Source organism: Engystomops pustulosus, chromosome 7, assembly GCF_040894005.1.
Source record: "Engystomops pustulosus chromosome 7, aEngPut4.maternal, whole genome shotgun sequence".
Classification (NCBI taxonomy): Eukaryota; Metazoa; Chordata; class Amphibia; order Anura; family Leptodactylidae; genus Engystomops; species Engystomops pustulosus.
Window position 1 is genome coordinate 63,121,091 of NC_092417.1, and position 18,172 is coordinate 63,139,262.

Genomic DNA, 18,172 nt, shown 5'->3' on the forward strand with positions numbered 1-18,172 from the left:
CTGATATCCTGCATGTGTCGCTTCCCCGATTAGAGTTTACCATCTTTGAAGTGGTACATGCAAGTGCATTGACTTGCAACACAATTAGATAGTTAAATCCCGTATTCAGTCTGAATCAGTCAGACCGTTAGGTGGTATGGGGAGAACTTGTAACCCTTTAGCAGCAGGCATTGTTAGTCAGGGTGGTCATAATCTGGTGACAGGTCCTCTTTAAATTTGAATTTGGACTCTGCCCCCATGCCATAGGCAAATCACAGCTTAGAGTAACCATTTGTTTTCAAAGCAATTTTGCTAATCCTGGCTTTTAAAAGGCTTTAATGCAGTCTTATGTGGACACCTATCAGATTGCAACCCCATCAAGCAGATTTAGATAAATGCTCATTTATATCATTTATAGATGGTTAGAAGTCAGAGTATCTCTCCATTCTGAACCACATGGTGACATCAATCTTCCCTGAACTGGAATGTATGTATTTATGTGCAGATAACCTCATTATTCACATAGTCTCTTTACTCTACAAAAGATTGGGGAAAACACAGGAAACAAGCTGTTAAAGGGGTACAACCATCTTGGACATTGTAGTATTTCCAAAGCATAGCCACATTAAGCAGAGCTTAGCTTGCCTCTAATTGGAAAATCTAATCGGAAAGAAAGAGCGGCCTGGTGTAGTAGGGAAAAGGTCTCTGCTGAATAAGTGTCTGCCTCCCAGCTAAAGATTGGGGAGATCTGTGACGTCTTATTTTTAAGCCATGAACTCTCTTATGTGAAATCATTGATGACAAAGAATGTCAACATATTCTATCATATACAGCTTGAACAGCCGGTTTGCCATACTTCCGTTAATTGTAAACAATTACATTACTGAAAAATGACCAATAATATTCTGCCTCTAAATGAAAAACATAATTTCTTTAAGTTTCTAACAACTTAATTGATTGTAAGTGACACAAATGTTTAAGAGGAAGCAAACTAACACAAGTCCAGATTTTCTTAATCAAAATCATATTTTCCCTAAGCCACAACTAAATCCTACACAGGCAAAACAAATTCTCTGGGACTATTCAGTCAGATGTAAAGTTAATAAGGCACAATAAAAGACCTCCAAAATCTGTCACTTTCTGCCTTGGCAGGACAAATTTAATCTGAGATCCATTAAATCGATATCAGTGGGCGGAGACTTGGAGGAGGCCCCGAAAGGGGTTGTTCCTTCCACAGAATGTTGGTTCTGTCCTAAGGTGGGAAAATAAAAACCTAAGAAAAACATAGTTTCTAACAACTTAATTGATTGTAAGTGGCACAAATGTTTAAGAGGAAGCAAAATAACACGAGTCCAGATTTTCTTAATCAAAATCATATTTTCCCTAAGCCAAAACTAGGGGGTTGTTCCTTCCACAGAATGTTGGTTCTGTCCTAAGGATGGACACACCATAAAATGTATAACATTTAGATAGTATTAGTACATTTTCCCCATTGTGTTCTTTGGAGTCCTTTGAAAATCTATGTTATTTCCCATATCCCCAAAGGCAATGCCACAGTCAAGCCTGACCACGGCATGTAATGAGAATACTGCCACCTTCCCACTGTGTATCAGACTTTCCCAAATGACACTTACCAAGGGGGATCCTATACTTCCCAGGGCAGCCCCAAGGTCTGATGTGTATCACAGGGCTGCCTGATGCTCTGAGGCCTCAGGTCCAAGCATTGCTTGTTCAAGTCCAAGTTAAAATAATGTAATAAAAGTGAAACAAATATTAAAACCTTTTTGTAATAAATAAAAATTAATTTCCTAAAACCTCTCCCTTCCGTAGACAGTATAATGAAAATAAGCCCTTTGTCAAGCAAAACTTTGAAATTAACCACTTACAAAAACAAAAAATACTAGAAATACTCACCTCAGCTCCTCCTCACCTTGATCCTGGCACTGACCTCTGCTGGTTTTGACACACCAGAATCACCTAAAAAAGGAAGTTCTTTAGCAGCAAAGAGTGTGGGGATAAGATGCCCAGTGCTCAGTCCTGCAAATTATGCACACCACCACCACCACATCACGCGCGGAGTGTCCCTGTGCTCCGTGCTGCTAATTATAACTATATTTTCTAGGTTATCCTGATGTGTCAAGACTATTGACAGACAGTGCCGGGATCAAGATGAAGAGGAGCAGAGGTGAGTATTTCTAGCTTTTTTTTTTTAAAGTGGTTGATTTCCTTTTAAAAAAAAAACTATATAAATTGCACTTCTATATTGTTTTAATCCACATGGAACACGTAATTGGTTAACACACTTCTTAAACTACTATCTACTATTATTTTGACCTCTTAACAATCACCTGAAAGCTGAAAAAGTCTAGAAAACTCAAGTTTCATTGATTTTTATTAAAAGGGGAAGACACACCCAAAGTTCTAAGCCTCATTGCATCCTATAAAGCATAAATTGGGTAAATGTTAGTTATCATATCTGTTTTTTTAACTACATGTAAAAAAATCACCCAAAGTTTTAAGCTATCTTAAAGTATCATCTTAAAAAAACAGTCTCAAAATGCATTATGGTGATAAACAACCCTGTGTGTCATGCTACAGCCCCTTAGGTCTGCATTAGACTCAACATAGTATATACATATATTCTAAATATTTCATGAAGGATATTAGTAATGTACTGTATCAGCCATAATAGACTGAGAAGCCTCAACATTACAACATTAATGTTTTGTGCTGTAACATTAGCAGATAAAAGCCTTTCGTATAGGGTCATTCGCATACATAATGTATCCCATACAGGGTCACTGTGTGTTATTAACCAAATGCTGGTAACATAATGGTAATCATGATGAGCTTTTTTGGCTTGCATAGTTCTCATTGAATGAACAGGGATAATTATTTCTGGAGCAGCAGACGCCTAATCAAAGCCAACAGCCGGTCATGCCAATTTGGCTGATTTTCCTCAATAAATTGCCAACTTGTTGACAGAAATGAAGTACCCCTTTGATATATGCTGCGTGTAGGCTAAATAAAATGTAGAATCTATCTATATTAGAAAATAACTGGTGGTGGAGGGGGAAATTTTATTGCATTATTTATCACACACTTTCGAAAAATAAACGTTAATAATAAACGTACAGAGGCCTATTTGGTTATAGGAGACAACATTTTAAAAATATTTTAAACATATGTTAAAAAATGGCAACAACCCACTGACAGTTACTCCTACGCTAATCACGGGAGCAGGACTGGGTCTCTATGCAGTTAATACAGGAGTTGGCACTGTGCCCACTCTTTAGACCCAGTGGGGGACATGTATTATCGTATCTGCGCCTAAAAAATGCTGGGATCTTTCGTTGTTTTGGGAGCAGAATTGTTGCGGATCATTTATAATGAGTTTGCGCCAGAAAGAACAGATGTTTTCGACTATCCCGACTCTTCCGTATTTTTTTGCGCAAGTTTGCGTGGCCTAACTTTTCCACATTATCCGTCACATTTATGTGTATTTTGTTAGCATTTTTAGGTAAAAATTTGCCGCACATCTAATTGATGTCGGCATTTTTATGGCGCATGGCTGATTATTACCGTCTACCCGTTATTTACTTACAGCCGTACACCACTTTAAAACATGGGGCTGTGCTTTCCGGAGACTGATCTCTGATGCCGACAGTCGTGCTTGCGCCAGGGAGTCGTTCCTCGCTCTAACTAGGGCTGTCATAGATGCTGGGGCACTTATGAAAATTTAAATAAAAAATAATTTTAAAAAAAGGTTAATTATCATCAAATATGGAGATTTTTATACTGTAAGAGCCATGAGATAATAAGTTTAAAAGGGGCAAAAGGTGCTTTTCTTAAAAGTACAAATATCACAAGTTATAGGAACAAGAATCCTGGAAAGTAGATGTTGATCCACAGATTTGGATTGCTATTTGAAGTAAATAATGAATTCTTTCCCTAAAGTGCGGAATTTGGCATCTGCCTATTGGAGATTTTTGCCTTCCTCTGGATGAACACTTTGGACTTATACTTTGGACTCAATAGACCTGTGTGTAACTATATCCTGAAGGATGACCTTTGGGTTTTATGAAATAGTACTCTGTAAAACTGTGCAAGCCAAAATACCATTTAGACTTTTAGAGAATAGAATTCTAAACATTGCAGTCCATCCAAGGCGAACACTCATCTCCTTTTCCTCTGGCCCCAAAGAAACTGAATAATTTATTACATTTGGTGTTATCCAAGTGTTCCTGGCTGCTTGGAGACTGCTTGGGCAATTTTGACACACTTGACTCCATAAATATTTATTTGGGTGCATTACAAATTTCCCTACATCTTGCCTGTGCTCAATTTGGTTTATGCTTTAGAAGAATTGTCTAGAGTGACATGTGACACATTGCTTCAGATAAAATGCCACAAATGTGGAAACCAAGAAACATTAGCCCCAGAGTCAGTTGATGAATGATTAAACCATGCACCACTCACTTGTAGCAAGGACAGCTGTTTCCTAGTCTAGACACATCTTATAGTGGTTATATTACAGAACATAAGGGCTGTCTTCGTTTTATTTATGTACATAAGATGCATTATTATAGTAGTAAAATTGTTTCACATAGGAGACAAATTGTTATATTTATAGTATTGATACTGGCATTTCCTGTGATAAGACTTTCTTTTTGTTTGTATACAGAAACAGCATTACAGTATATTCTTGCTCAGTATTATATTAGTTATATTGTACATAATGGAAGTATTATAGTACAGGCAGTCCCTGACTCTGGATCATTTTAGTAGTTTATAATAGTTTGATGTACATTACTTGACTCCCTGCTAGCAGTGTGTGGTCAGTCCCAGGGTGGTGAGACTGCTGCCTCCACACCCTCCCCCTTCTGTGCCTTTTCAATTCACATAACAGGAAGTGGGGGAGCTACACAGGCACACTCAGGCTGCAGCTGATTTCCCCCAGGACTCACCACATGCTGCTGGCAGGGAGCCAGGCAATGTGAAATAAACTTATATAAACTATTAAAGTGAATGGTGACAAAGGCATTTATAAAATCAGCCTAGCATGGGCTATTGGAACCAGCTAAAATTACATTCCTAGTGACTGGTTCCCTTTAAGAACACCCAACTTATATATGACCCCTAGTTACAAATGGACTTCTCTATCTACTGTGACCACTGATGAAATTCTCTGGATGCTGGTAATACTGAACTATATCCTTGGGTTGTTTTGGTCAATATAAAAGTTATCAAAGGTGGATGCAGTAAAGCTTTCTTGTTAATCCTTGTTCCCAAAGGTATGAAAATCCTATTGTCACAGGCACAAAAAAATACTTTCTAGAGTCACAATTACAAAATATACCAGTTCTGAATTACATTCCAATTTAAGAACAAACCTACAAAACTGCCTGCAGTTATATTCTCATACATAAGAAAATATGAACATTAATGTGTACTTGATTAGTATTGGAATAAAAAAGCCATTTAATGGGCCAAATCGAAAGAAAAAATTGGCACTGTTGTAAACTTTCTGCTCGTGAGTTGTCACCTCACTGGAAAGTTCACATTTGTCTCATGTTGTAAAATTGTGAATTACGATATATTTTTTTTCCTTCGCTCCAGATCACAGAACATCCAAATCCTCAAACACCAATGCCACTCTGTGTTTTTGGAGAATTTCATATAACGTGGAGAAAAACAGGAAATTGGTAGGTTGGGGCCATGCTCTAAAAAGCCTGCAGTACAGGAATGCCTGGAAGTGTAGAGTGTTATGTAAACCACAAGTCTGCAGCAAGAAGGGAACAGCCGCCTCAAAACACCATCTCTTGATTTGAAGGAATTTGTGTTTTAATTACTCTGAACCATATAAACACATTTTAACCATATAAACACATTTCTGGTTTCAATTAGGAAATGGCAGAGATGAGACTTGGGTTAGGTTTGTGTCCAAAGGTCATTGGGGGATATTTATCATAATACGCCGGTGCACATAACCCCGCCGCTGCTTTTTCGCAGTGTGATACATCAAGAGGCTGAAGTCTCTTGATGTATCCAGCCAGGTGCTGCGCAGCATGTATTTCTACGCTAGGCCCTGCAAACCAGTGTACAGGTGTGGGGACAGTAACGCCCCCCACTGGCCCACTCCCGGCCGACCCTCCACACAGCCGGCCGTGCCCCCCTCCTTCAGGCACCTTCAAGCCCCTTCACGCCCCACTTGCAGGTTGGGCTAAATAATTGCAAGTGCTAGCAATAAGCAGTAAACATATATCTGATGGGATTTCCAAACTAAGGCTCCAAAATAGGACTCCCTACTATCTTATCAATTGAAAGGCAGGAGACTGACATGAAAGTATTCCTAGAATTGATATCAGACAAAATAATAACTGAATATTTACCTTACAGCAGCTCCATGATAGAAATGTTTATTGCTGATCAGCTCCCATTCATTTAAATAAGAACTAAGCTGCAGTAACTCCGTTTAGTAACTACATTGAGAACAGAGCCGTCTGCTTATGGTTTCATTCAGTTTTTTTTAACTTCTGAGAACAGCTTATCTGTGGATGTTTTAGGTTTTGAAACTACAGCAATTTGATATGGTTGACCTTACTTTACTATAGATCATCAATAGTAATGAGTAGACTCGATAGATTTTAAAATAGAATTTTAAAATCCTGTTAGGGTTCTGGTACCTGTCAGCACAACTGAACTAACCTGCCAGCAGTACTGTGCGCCGACATTTTGGGGATGGTTGTTGCTCCCAATGATATCATTGAGGAGCGACAAACCTCCCCCAAAGTGGCAGCGCCACTCACAGGAGTTAAATGAGGGGGGAAGTTGAGCTCAACCCAGCCCCAAATTTCTATTGAAGTACAGAGTCAGCTCCAGGAGACCACAAAGAGCAGTACGAACCTGAATTTTGCGGTTCGGGTCTGCACAATACTAGTCATGACTATTTTTGGTGCAGAAGCCCTAAGAGGGGTATTCTCATGCTCAATATTTATTAAATATCCATAGGATATGTCATAAATACATGATAAACGAGTGGGTGTAAAATGACCCCCTTCCTGTAGTCTGGCTGAACAGAGATGTGCCTTGCATGAGCAGCCACTTTTCATACAGGTCAATAGGAGCATTGAAAATAGCCAATTTTCATCCCTTTAATATACCTGAATTAGGAATGAACGCACATGCACAACAGACTATGCAGTTTCTTCGGGCCACACAAAGATGGGCAGCAGACCCGAATCAATCATGTACATTAATGACACATCCTTTGAATATGTCATAAATATTAAACATTAGAACAACACTTAACATTCATACAAACTTTTACCTTAGTTCTTCGCTATTGCGAGTGCAGTCAAAGTAATCTTCTGAACTTTACCTGAAAGAGATCTAAACTTTATTTTGGGTTTAGGAAGAAAATAATGGGAAGTTGTTTTATATATTTTTGCTCAGAGTTACATGTATTGACTTTTGACTATTTGTTCTCCATTTAGTGCACTTTAATAAAGTTCTTGACACAAATCATGTTTGGTGTCTTCTGCTTGTTTTGGAAACATATCCTGTTGTATAAAAATTAAAAAACAATGTTTTGGGATGGTAGTTGTTTTTTTCCTGTTAGATGCCACTGGTAATAAGGTCGTGTGTACTTACCTGACCGGCACAATATTTACATAGCATGTTTATGTCATTCCTGTGGGTTGTGTTTCCTTCAGGTTTTCTAGTTTCCCATATTAAAAAAAAAGCAAACTGTTGACTTCCTATAAAATTGGCTTTTATGTTTGTATCTAACATGGATAAAGATTTGTCTCTAGGGAGGTACAAGCACCATTTACAAATAATACATTCCTGTTGTGAACAGCGATTTGCAAGTCAAGCTACAGATTTAGTTCATTATTTTGACTGGGACATTTTAACACATGAATGTGCTTTGATTTAAACCTTTCTAGTGTAGCTTTTGTTATATATTTAAGGGTTGTCCTGCTGGAAAGTGAATGGAAGTCCCAAGACTTTTGCAACATCTAAAGGGTTTTCCTTCATCCATCTTCTCATCTGCTCTGACAAGCTTCCTAGTCCCTGAAGAAGCAAAAAATCTCCACACCACGATGCTGTCCCCAATATGCTTCAACGCTTCACGGTGGGGACATGTGTTAAGGGTTGGCTTTTCTCCACACATAGAATTTGGCAATCTGCTATAAAGTTACATTTTGCTCTCATCTAACCAGACCACCTTCTTTCCTATGCTTGCGGCGTCCCTTACATAGCTTTTTGCAAACTGCAAACAGGAAGTTTTTATAGGTCGTTTTTTTAAAAATGTTGTTCTTCCTTCGACTTTTCCATAAAGGACAGCATTGTGGACACTTTTTAGTTGTCTAATTTGCAAAATTTGGAAAACATGTATGATTCCTTTACACTTCACAAATACTTGATACTGTTTGTTGTTCCATCCCATAAAATATCAATAAAATATATTTGAGTGTGGGCCTGTAATATTTAAAACTTAGGATATGTTCAAGGGGTAGGATACTTTTGCAACCCATTATTAATATGGATTTGCTTTTTATTCTGTAAGCTTCAGCAATTCTGTCCTATATACCTTTTCAGCTTCAAAATCTTCCAGAGAGCCCTGCGTTGTTGTCACATCTGCTATTTGAGGAGCCAGCCATTAAGTTACTTATAAATAAGGTCCTGGCATAGGAAGCTTAATAAATGAATACGTGAATAAACATGGGTAAGAGACAGTGTACTATTTCTAAAATAATCTTTCAGTTTGGTCTTTTTATAGAACTCGCCTGGGAAAAAGATCTGTCGCATCATTTCTAACAGGATCATAATATGACACTAATAATAATGTTAACTACAGCAGAACGGATGATGAAAGGAAAAGAACTGCAGAACTGTTTGAAGGCAAATCATCAGCAATAGTTGAGAGTGTTTTTTTTCAGTGACATGAACATGAATTTTATCAAAAGTTAAAATGTAAGCAATCATATTTGCTTTAAAACAAAAGGCAATTCTACTCACTATGCTCAATACCGTTACTTAAAACGAACCTGTCACCAGATTTTCATAAATAAATCTAAAGACAGGTTCCCACAGCACTAAACTTACTCTTGCACACACTGTTTTTAGCTGAAAAATTTCCTATCCCCAGAAAATGAACTTTGCAAGATCAATTGGCATCCAGCCAGCCAGAGAAGCAGAACCCAAGGGCGTGTGTTATTCATTTGAGGCAGTGTATCTCTCAGCTCATGTCTGCCGGCATGTCCTGCTCTGCTTTGCACTGCCGAAGGGAGGAGGATGAGGGACATGCTTGGAGATATAAGCTGAGAGAGACACCACATCCCATGAATTTTGCCCACCTTGAGGACTCCCTGGTCCGCCTGGTACCTGTCATTAGATTTGTTAGTTAAAATCTGGTGAAAGGTTCCCTTTAACACTATAATTTTCACCATCAGAACAGTAATTATTAGTAACATATTGGGGCAGATTTACTTACCCGGTCCATTCACGATCCAGCGGCGTGTTCTCTGCGGTGGATTCGGGTCCGGACGCGATTCATTAAGGCAGTTCCTCCGACGTCCACCAGGTGGCACTGCTGCGCTGAAGAGCATCGGAATGCACTCAAGTTCACCGGCCTATTCCTAGTGAAGGTAAGTGCAAGCTCCGCAGCACTTTTTTTTTTTTAAATGCGGTGGTATTTCCGAATCCGTCGGGTTTTCGTTCGGCCACACACCCCGATTTCCGTCGCGTGCATGCCAGCGCCGATACGCCACAATCCGATCACGTGCGCCAAAATCCCGGGGCAATACAGGGGAAATCGGAGCAAATCGGAAATATTCGGGTAACACGTCAGGAAAATGTGAATCGTGCCCTTAGTAAATGACCCCCAATGGGGCTTATTTACTAAGGGTCCCACAGATCGCACTCGGCTTTTAGAAATTTTTCAGGATTTGCGCCGCTGGGACAGGTATTTAGAAGGGGGTTGTGACGCACATGATCGGATTTTGGCGCAGTGGCACCGGCTTTCATGCAACAGAAATCGGGGGCATGGGCGTCGGACGATCTGACTGATTCAAACTGAGCGTGGGATTTAAGATTAAAATTGTGTTACAACCAATGCACTTACATACACCGGGAAGAAGATGGTGAACTCCGGCGGCGGACCTGAGCGGGGAAGAGACACATGCAGGATATCAGGCACACGATCTTTGTGAATCGCGCCAGAGTGCATGATCAACAGACAACGCACAGCAGGGTTTGCGCAGGACCGGGTAAGTAAATGTGCCCCAATGTATTTTCACAGCGACTGCGCCAAGGAAAATAGAGACAGCTTGATAAATCTGCCCCAGTGACTCCACTGTACTCCGCTCTGGAGTATAATACAGACTGTGAGTACAGTACAGTACAGAATGAGTAATGTAATGTACATATGCCATGACAAGCTATTCTCTATACACATAGGTAAGCATTTAGTTTATATTATACATTATATATTATTATACATTATATGTTCAATAAAAAAAAAATATTGGGCGGCAGGATATAATACAGAACCAGTATAAAATAATTAATGTAATGTATGTACACAGTGACTATAGCACTATATATATACAAGTAGGTAGTGGCTAAGTCAAAACTGCATGGGACTAGGTGAGGTAGCCTGAGTCACATGCTCATGATAGGTAGCCTAAAACAAATGTTATAGTTCGGTCTCAGCCCTAAAGACTGTGGGGCAGATTTACTTACCCGGTCCATTCGCGATCCAGCGGTGCCTTCTCTGTGGTGGATTCGGGTCCGGCCGGGATTCACTAAGGTAGTTCCTCCGACATCCACCAGGTGTCGCTGCTGCGCTGAAGTTCATCAGAATGCACTGGAGTTCACCGTCCTACCCTGGGTGCAGGTAAGCGTGTGTCAAGCGACACGTTTTTCCGAATCCGTCGGGTTTTCATACGGCCACGCCACCCGATTTCCCTCGGGTGCATACCGGCGCCAATGTGCCACAATTCGATAACGTGCGCGAAAATCCCGGGGCAATTCAGGGAAAATCGGCGCAAATCGGAAATTTTCGGATAACCCGTCGGCAAAACGCGAATCGGGCCCTTAGTAAATGACCCCCTGTGAGTCACTAGAGTGGCTAGGTGTGTCATGCATCTGATGCACACTGATGCCGATCTGTGGTATCAGCAGGAGTGTAAAGATGCAATTGGAGACACAACCACCAGAGGTTCAAGCTGTCAGGTTGCTAACCTTGACATTGTATTCCTCATAGGGCACTTATATAGGCTGTCAAATTGCTACCCTAACCTCACCCTCCTCTCAAGGCAAACATACATACATTGGGGCACATTTACTTACCCGGTCCAGTCACGATCCAGCCACGATCCAGCGGCATGTTCTCCGACGTGGATTCGGGTCTTCCGGGATTCACTAAGGTTGTGTGCGCCGAGGTCCGCCGGAGTTCACCTGCTTCTTCCCGATGCATGTAAGTGCTGATCTTGCAACATAATTTTTTTTTCTGACGGCCACACCCCCCGATTTCCGTCGTGTGAAAGCCGGCGCTGATGCGCCAAAATCTGGTCGCGTGTGCCAAAATCCCGGGGCAATTCAGGGCAAATCGGAAATCGTCGGCAAACCCGACGAAAGTGCGCGATTCGGATCCTTAGTAAATGAGCCCCATTGAGTGTTAACCCCTTTTTGGAAGTCTTGTAAATAACCTACCAAGAAGTGATCCTTCTTTTCTTTTTGTAGCTTACACAGTGACTATAGCTGTGAATCAGTATAGGATAGGAAATGTATATGTATATGTACAAAATAACAGCAGAGCTCTGTAGTATAGTATAGGATGTAACCCAGGATAAGTACTGGATAAATAATGTACGATTTGTACAAGGTGGGACACATTTACTAAGAATGTAGGAAACTGCTCTAAAAGTGCTTTGCCCAAGTATAGTGCTCGGTGCACCAGATTCATTAAGAACGTGCGGTAGAAATCATGAATCTGTCGCTTTACTACACTGGCCCAACAGAGTTCACCGACTTTTTTGTGGTGCACCTTTAACATACTTTGCATGATAAATCTGGTGCACAGTCCAACTGAGCACCAGAACGTCCCCTAATTTGTGTCACATGATGGATAGCGCCGCTGCACCACGAAACAGTCGCGTGCAACACATTTGTGGGTGCAGACACTTTTTAAATACCTGTGCAAGCAGTTTCCACTAGAAAGAACGTGCAAAGTCCATCAGAAAACTGGTGCAAAGCAGCATAGTGAGTGCAGCAATTGATTTTATTACAGGTTGTAATCAGGATCAGTACAGGATATGTAATGTTAGGTATGTACACCGTGATTCCACCAGCTGTATAGAGAGTACAGCTCTGGAGTTTAATACATGAATAATGTAACAGTGAGAGACAAACAGATAATGCTGTTTAGAGCCAGTGAGTTGTGCTTTCCTGTTGAATAGAGGATGAAAGTGTTAAATCTGGTCATACGGTGCTGGTTTCTTGTGGTTCACTCTTGAAGTTGAGCGTTCAATTCCTTTTTGTAACTAATTCACAATGAGAAGGTTCCATCAGCAAGTCCACGGAATGATGTGTAAAAAAATCTTTTTATTTTGATATCCATATAAACTGACGCATTTCGAAATCTACAATTATGAGCCAGTGAGACTCGAAACGTGTCAGTTGTTCCTCCACGTTCCTCTGGTTGCTTGTGCTTTTTATATGGATATCAAAATAAAAAGAGTTTTTACACATCATTTTGTGCATTTGCTGGTTGAAACTTCTCTTTGTGAATTATGTTGCTGCTATGGACAAAACAGGTCAAAGAACATGCAGCACGGGTGAGCTGGATTGTATAAATATATTCATTTTTTTTATATCATACAAAATGTATTTTAATATTGGCTATTTCTCTGAATTGCAATCTAGCAATTTTTTGGGGATCAACCATTTGGTATTATTATAGCTTGCTACATACAATAACCACACCTGGTTTTCCACAGCCGCCATTAGTACCATTGTAAATTTAGTTTTCTTTTATAAACAATGGAACAATTCTAAAATAAAAATGTTGTAAACAGCAGTTGCAGCTCAGTGCATTCTCAGCTTATAATTAATAATGGAAAAAGAATCCTGCAAAGCAAAGAGGCCTCCACAAATCATAGTGTACAGATAGAACAATTAATATCCAACTGCAGACAATGAAAAGCATTCATATGCCTGAGCAGGAAAATAAAATGTTCTTGACCACAATTGTAGCCTTCTAAAATAAGGAAAATAAGAAAAGTCATTCCAATGTGAATAATTATCTATCGATGAAGACCAGAAACCATCATTAAAATGAGGATCATTCACAACTAAAAACAAGTAAAATCACTTGAATGTAAACTATTTCTATATCTAGAATCTATTCCATATCTATCGAATCATTTCATATCTATCTATCTATCTATCTATCTATCTATCTATCTATCTATCTATCTATCTATATCATAGCTATCATCTTCTATATGTATGTTCTACCTTCCTTTTATTTATGAATATATCCATTCCTTTCTTACATATGTATCTACCATCACTCACACACATATATGACATATATTTTCTTAGTAGATCTATTAGGCTCAGTTTAGTTCAGTTTCTGAACTGACACAAGGGAATGGAACAGAAAGTCAAATTCAAAGAAACTTTATTGACAGGACCAAATACAACTTAGCATTGCTAAAGAATTTACAAAATATGGGATTGAGGAGGACGGGGCTGGGTGCAGGGTGCAGGGTGAAGGGGACATGGGGTGGAGGGGGTTATAGAAGTCCATGGTATTATATAGGTCTCAGTCGATGGTATATCACATATCAGCATATAGCAGGCAGTGACAAATTGTACCGCTATGGTCATTTGTGGTCTCCTCTTCCACCAGCAAGATGAAGTCCAGAAGGTGATCTGAGAGTCTCATGGAGTGAGTTTCCATCACTGCTCTTTGTTCTCATTCCTTTCTTAATTGACTTCCATTTATGGAAGGTTACCGTCCGTTACGATTTTGTTATAATAATGGAAAATGGTGCTAGCTGCTGCACTATTTTTTCTCCTATTTTATAACACAAAGCTGAATGAAACCTGCCGAACTGAGCCTTAAAGGGAACCTGTTATTGGGATCACACATTTTCACCTAATGACTGGTTTCCATAGCCCTTTAAATACTAATTCCCAGTCTGCTTTTGTAATTAATGTTACTGCTTCCAATCAGTTTTTAAACTATATAAAAGTATACCTGGCTCCTTGCCTCATCATCATTATCTCCTCTCTGCCCTGTTGCTCTTCCCCCTTCCCTAATACTGCCATTAGCTGATCTTGAGCTCCAATCAGATAACATCTGCTGGAGGGAGCTAGGTAAACTTTTATCAACTTTAAAAGTGAGTGGAACCAGTAATGTTAATTTGGAAAAAGTATTAAAAAGGCCATGGAAATTATTAGGTGAAAATGTGTGATCCTGATTACCTTGAATACGTCTATAGGATTTCCATTTATTGTCACATTCCAGGCTATTTTTAAAATGTCATTGTTTTTATTTGCATCTAAAATTTGTAACATCCCACCAATATGGGATGGGTATGTGTGCCCCAAAAAAGCGCAGCATGCCTTTTCTGCCATTGGGGGGCCAAGAAGTTTACGTGGGATTACTCAGACATAACTCTCATTGCCTAAATTAAAGCTGACCATCACAGGATAATTACTACATCTGTCCAAAGACTCCTGTGCCTGAACATTTTGTTCAGAATTGGCTATTTTTGTTATAAAAGCACAAGAGGGCGTCCAGCCAATCAGATCACTCGAGTGACTGAACATCTTCTGCACTCCTGGCCCCTGTACGAGGTTGTATCACTTGGGAGCATCAAACCGAGGACTCACGTCCCACCAACACATTCCTTAATGAACAGATAACAAAGCGTTCTCTGGAAGAGCGTGTACTCTGGATGTGGGCACTGCCAGTGGGTGATCACAGAGCCAGAAGCTGGAGAGAATGTTAGCAGAGGAGAATGAGAGTTCTTTGCTGGTGTTTCTCTGTTTCTAGGTTGAGAACAACCATCCCCTGATACATTGTACAGCCAAAAAAGCAGAGGTGTAAGCAGAGGAAGTAATGCCGAAATTGTGCTTTAAACAAAATAAGGAATTCTGATTTATATAAATTGAGATTGGTTTACATATTACATATTACATATTACATTTCTGCACGTTAGAACTCTTAGGGGCAGATTTACTAATGGATAGCAGTACATAGATAGTAGCACTTTCTAGTGTAAACTGCCTCCTTTCCATTTGCTTAGTTTACCCCAAAACATGTGTACATTCACCCATCTTTTGGCACCCGCTGGCACAATTTAGGGACATACTTTACTACTGAACCACCCCCACTTTCTGAAGAAGCCCTTCTGTAAAGGTATAAAAGCATCTAAAACACTTTATAAATATAACACAAGGGATTTCCGTTTTTTTGTACATAGTATGCCATTTTGTTAATGGCCCTTTTGCTGTTACTCACTGCTGTGGCTCATTTTCAAGAGCTCTGTCTGCCTTCACTTCTTTGTTATATCAAAAGACTGAAAATCTGTACAGCTCTAATAAGTCTCACATTTAAATAAGTTTCTTGTGTCTGTACAAGGCTCTGGAAGGTAAACATTCTGGACTTCACAGGTATATTTCTACCTGCGCTGTTCATATTTCTTCATATTTCTTCTGCTAATGTGTTGAAGGGGTTGTCCATAATGTAATCTTTTTAAAATTATTGTGGGAGGTTGTGAAAACATGAAAGCAGCTATACTTACCTCTCTCTGACGCTTCAGTCCAGCACTGTGCCTCCCGTCACCACCGGTCTCTGTATATATACAGAGGTTTAGTGGTGACATTGTACCCGATGAGGCACATTTAATAAGGGTCAGTCGGACGCATTTTCGTAGATTTTCGTGTTTTTTTCCCATTTTGCGCTGAATTGCCCAGAGTTTTTGGCGCACGCGATCGGATTGTGGCGCATCGGCGTCGGCTTGCATGCAACACAAATCTGGGGCCGCGGACATCAGACAACTCGACTAATTCGGACAAACCGCGGAATTTAAAAAGAAAATTGTGTCGCAAGATCAGCACTTACATGCACCGGGAAGAAGAAGGTGAACTCCGGCGGACCTCAGCGGGGGAAGCGACACATGCAGGAAATTGGACGCACAATCTTAGTGAATCACAGATGACCCAAATCCTCATCGGACAACGCGCAGCGGAGATTGCAACGGGACGGTAAGTAAATGTGCCCCATAGTGTTAACCCACTACAACCTGTGTAACACTTACACATATCGGGCATGCTATGGTCCTGACATCACTGCTGCAACTCTGTATAAATTCAGAGGCGGGAGCCACAGTGCTGGACCGAAACACTAGAGAGAGGTAAGTATAGCTGCAACAACACACAATTTAAGATATCTACTATTGTTAGATTTTATTATTGATAGATTTTTATTATTGATAGATTTTTATTGTATATTATTTCTATTATTTGTATCATATTTATTTGTACAGCATTTCTTAATTTTATTGGTGCTGTTCTGAATACGTTCGTTTTCTTACATTAGATCCCTGTCTGCCTACTCTATATAATTATCTACTCTTTTCTATTAATTCTTTCTACCTACGCAGTGAGTTGAGGTGCATTATTTGCCATATCAGCATCTGATTACTGCTATTTTTTTCGAAAATGCTTCTCCTCTCCCATGAACGTCAAGTCAATTTTAGAAGCTGGATGTGAGGCGAGGAGTGTGGATTTGTGTAGAAGTTCACCTCAGGTGACCCAGCCAGTCATGAGCGCAACTTCTGATTCACAAAATGAGTTTCTCCCTTTTCCGCCTTTCCCTGCGATGTGTTTTACAGCATTAACCTTCGCTTTTTTTGCCTTTCATACCCTGTGTCATATGGATATGGAACATATATGTAACATGTATAACATAGGAGCAGTAAACAAGAGCAGAGACGACCGTCCAGCTGGGAAGCTTGAATACAGAAAGCTGGGAGACATCAAGAGCAAATAAAGGGACTGGCGCGGACATAGAGGACGGCAGCTGCAGACAGAGGGACCTGGAGAGGCTTCAACAGGAAGGAGACCGGGGGTAGAGCTGATAGTGTTAAGCACAGACTCTAAAACTTTGTATATTCATCAACTAAGCGGAAATCATTCAGCCAAGGATTAAAAAGTAACCATATAAAGAAAAAGTATCTAATTAGAGGGGCTTTCCCATTTTAGATGCTTATGGAGTAGTAATGGGTTGCATTCACAATTTTATAGACCTCAGAGCTGAAATCAGCACAGGATGAGTCATTTAAAGCAATATATGTACACAATGGGGTAGCTTTGTCGGTCTGTTTTTCTTGGCTTTACTGCTGGTCAAAAATGAGCACATGTCCCATGAAAAGCCTCAAAATGTTTGATACATGTTCACCATTGTCTATACCTGCAGGGTAGTGAGTGCAGCTCTGGAGTATAATACAGACTGTAAGTTAATATCAGTACAGGATAAGTAACGTATGTACACAGTGACATTTTTTTTTCCGACTTTTTATATAACTGTCGCAAACAGATTTATCAAGGGCCAAAAGCCACTTTAATAAATCTGACTGCAGCTAAGCTCCAAGGACAGAGATAGAACTACCACAAGGAGCTGACTTAATGAATAAATTACCCCAGTAACTCCTGCAGCAGAATAGTGAGTACAGAAGAGTATAGTACAGGATAAGTAATTGTATATTAATGTGTTTGCCCCTTTTTTTCTGTCTCAGTGGGGCAGATTTATCAAATTGCCTGAAAGTCAGAATATTCCTAGTTGCTCAATGCAACCAATCACAGGTCCCCTTTAAAATATTCATGAGCAATGGTAAAATGAAAGCTGAGCTGTAATTGGTTGCCATGGGCTATTAAGAATATTCTGACTTTCAGACAGCTTGATAAATCTGCCCCATTCTGCCCTAAAAAAATGGGGCAGATTTACTTACCCGGCGCACTAAGATGGTGCGTCCAAGTTCCTGCATGTGTCGCTGCTGCGCCGAGGTCTGCCAGAGTTCACCTGCTTCTTCCTGGTGCATGTGAGTGTGACACAAAACCTTTTTTAAATTCCGTGGTTTGTCCAAATCCGTCGGGTTGTCCAACGGCC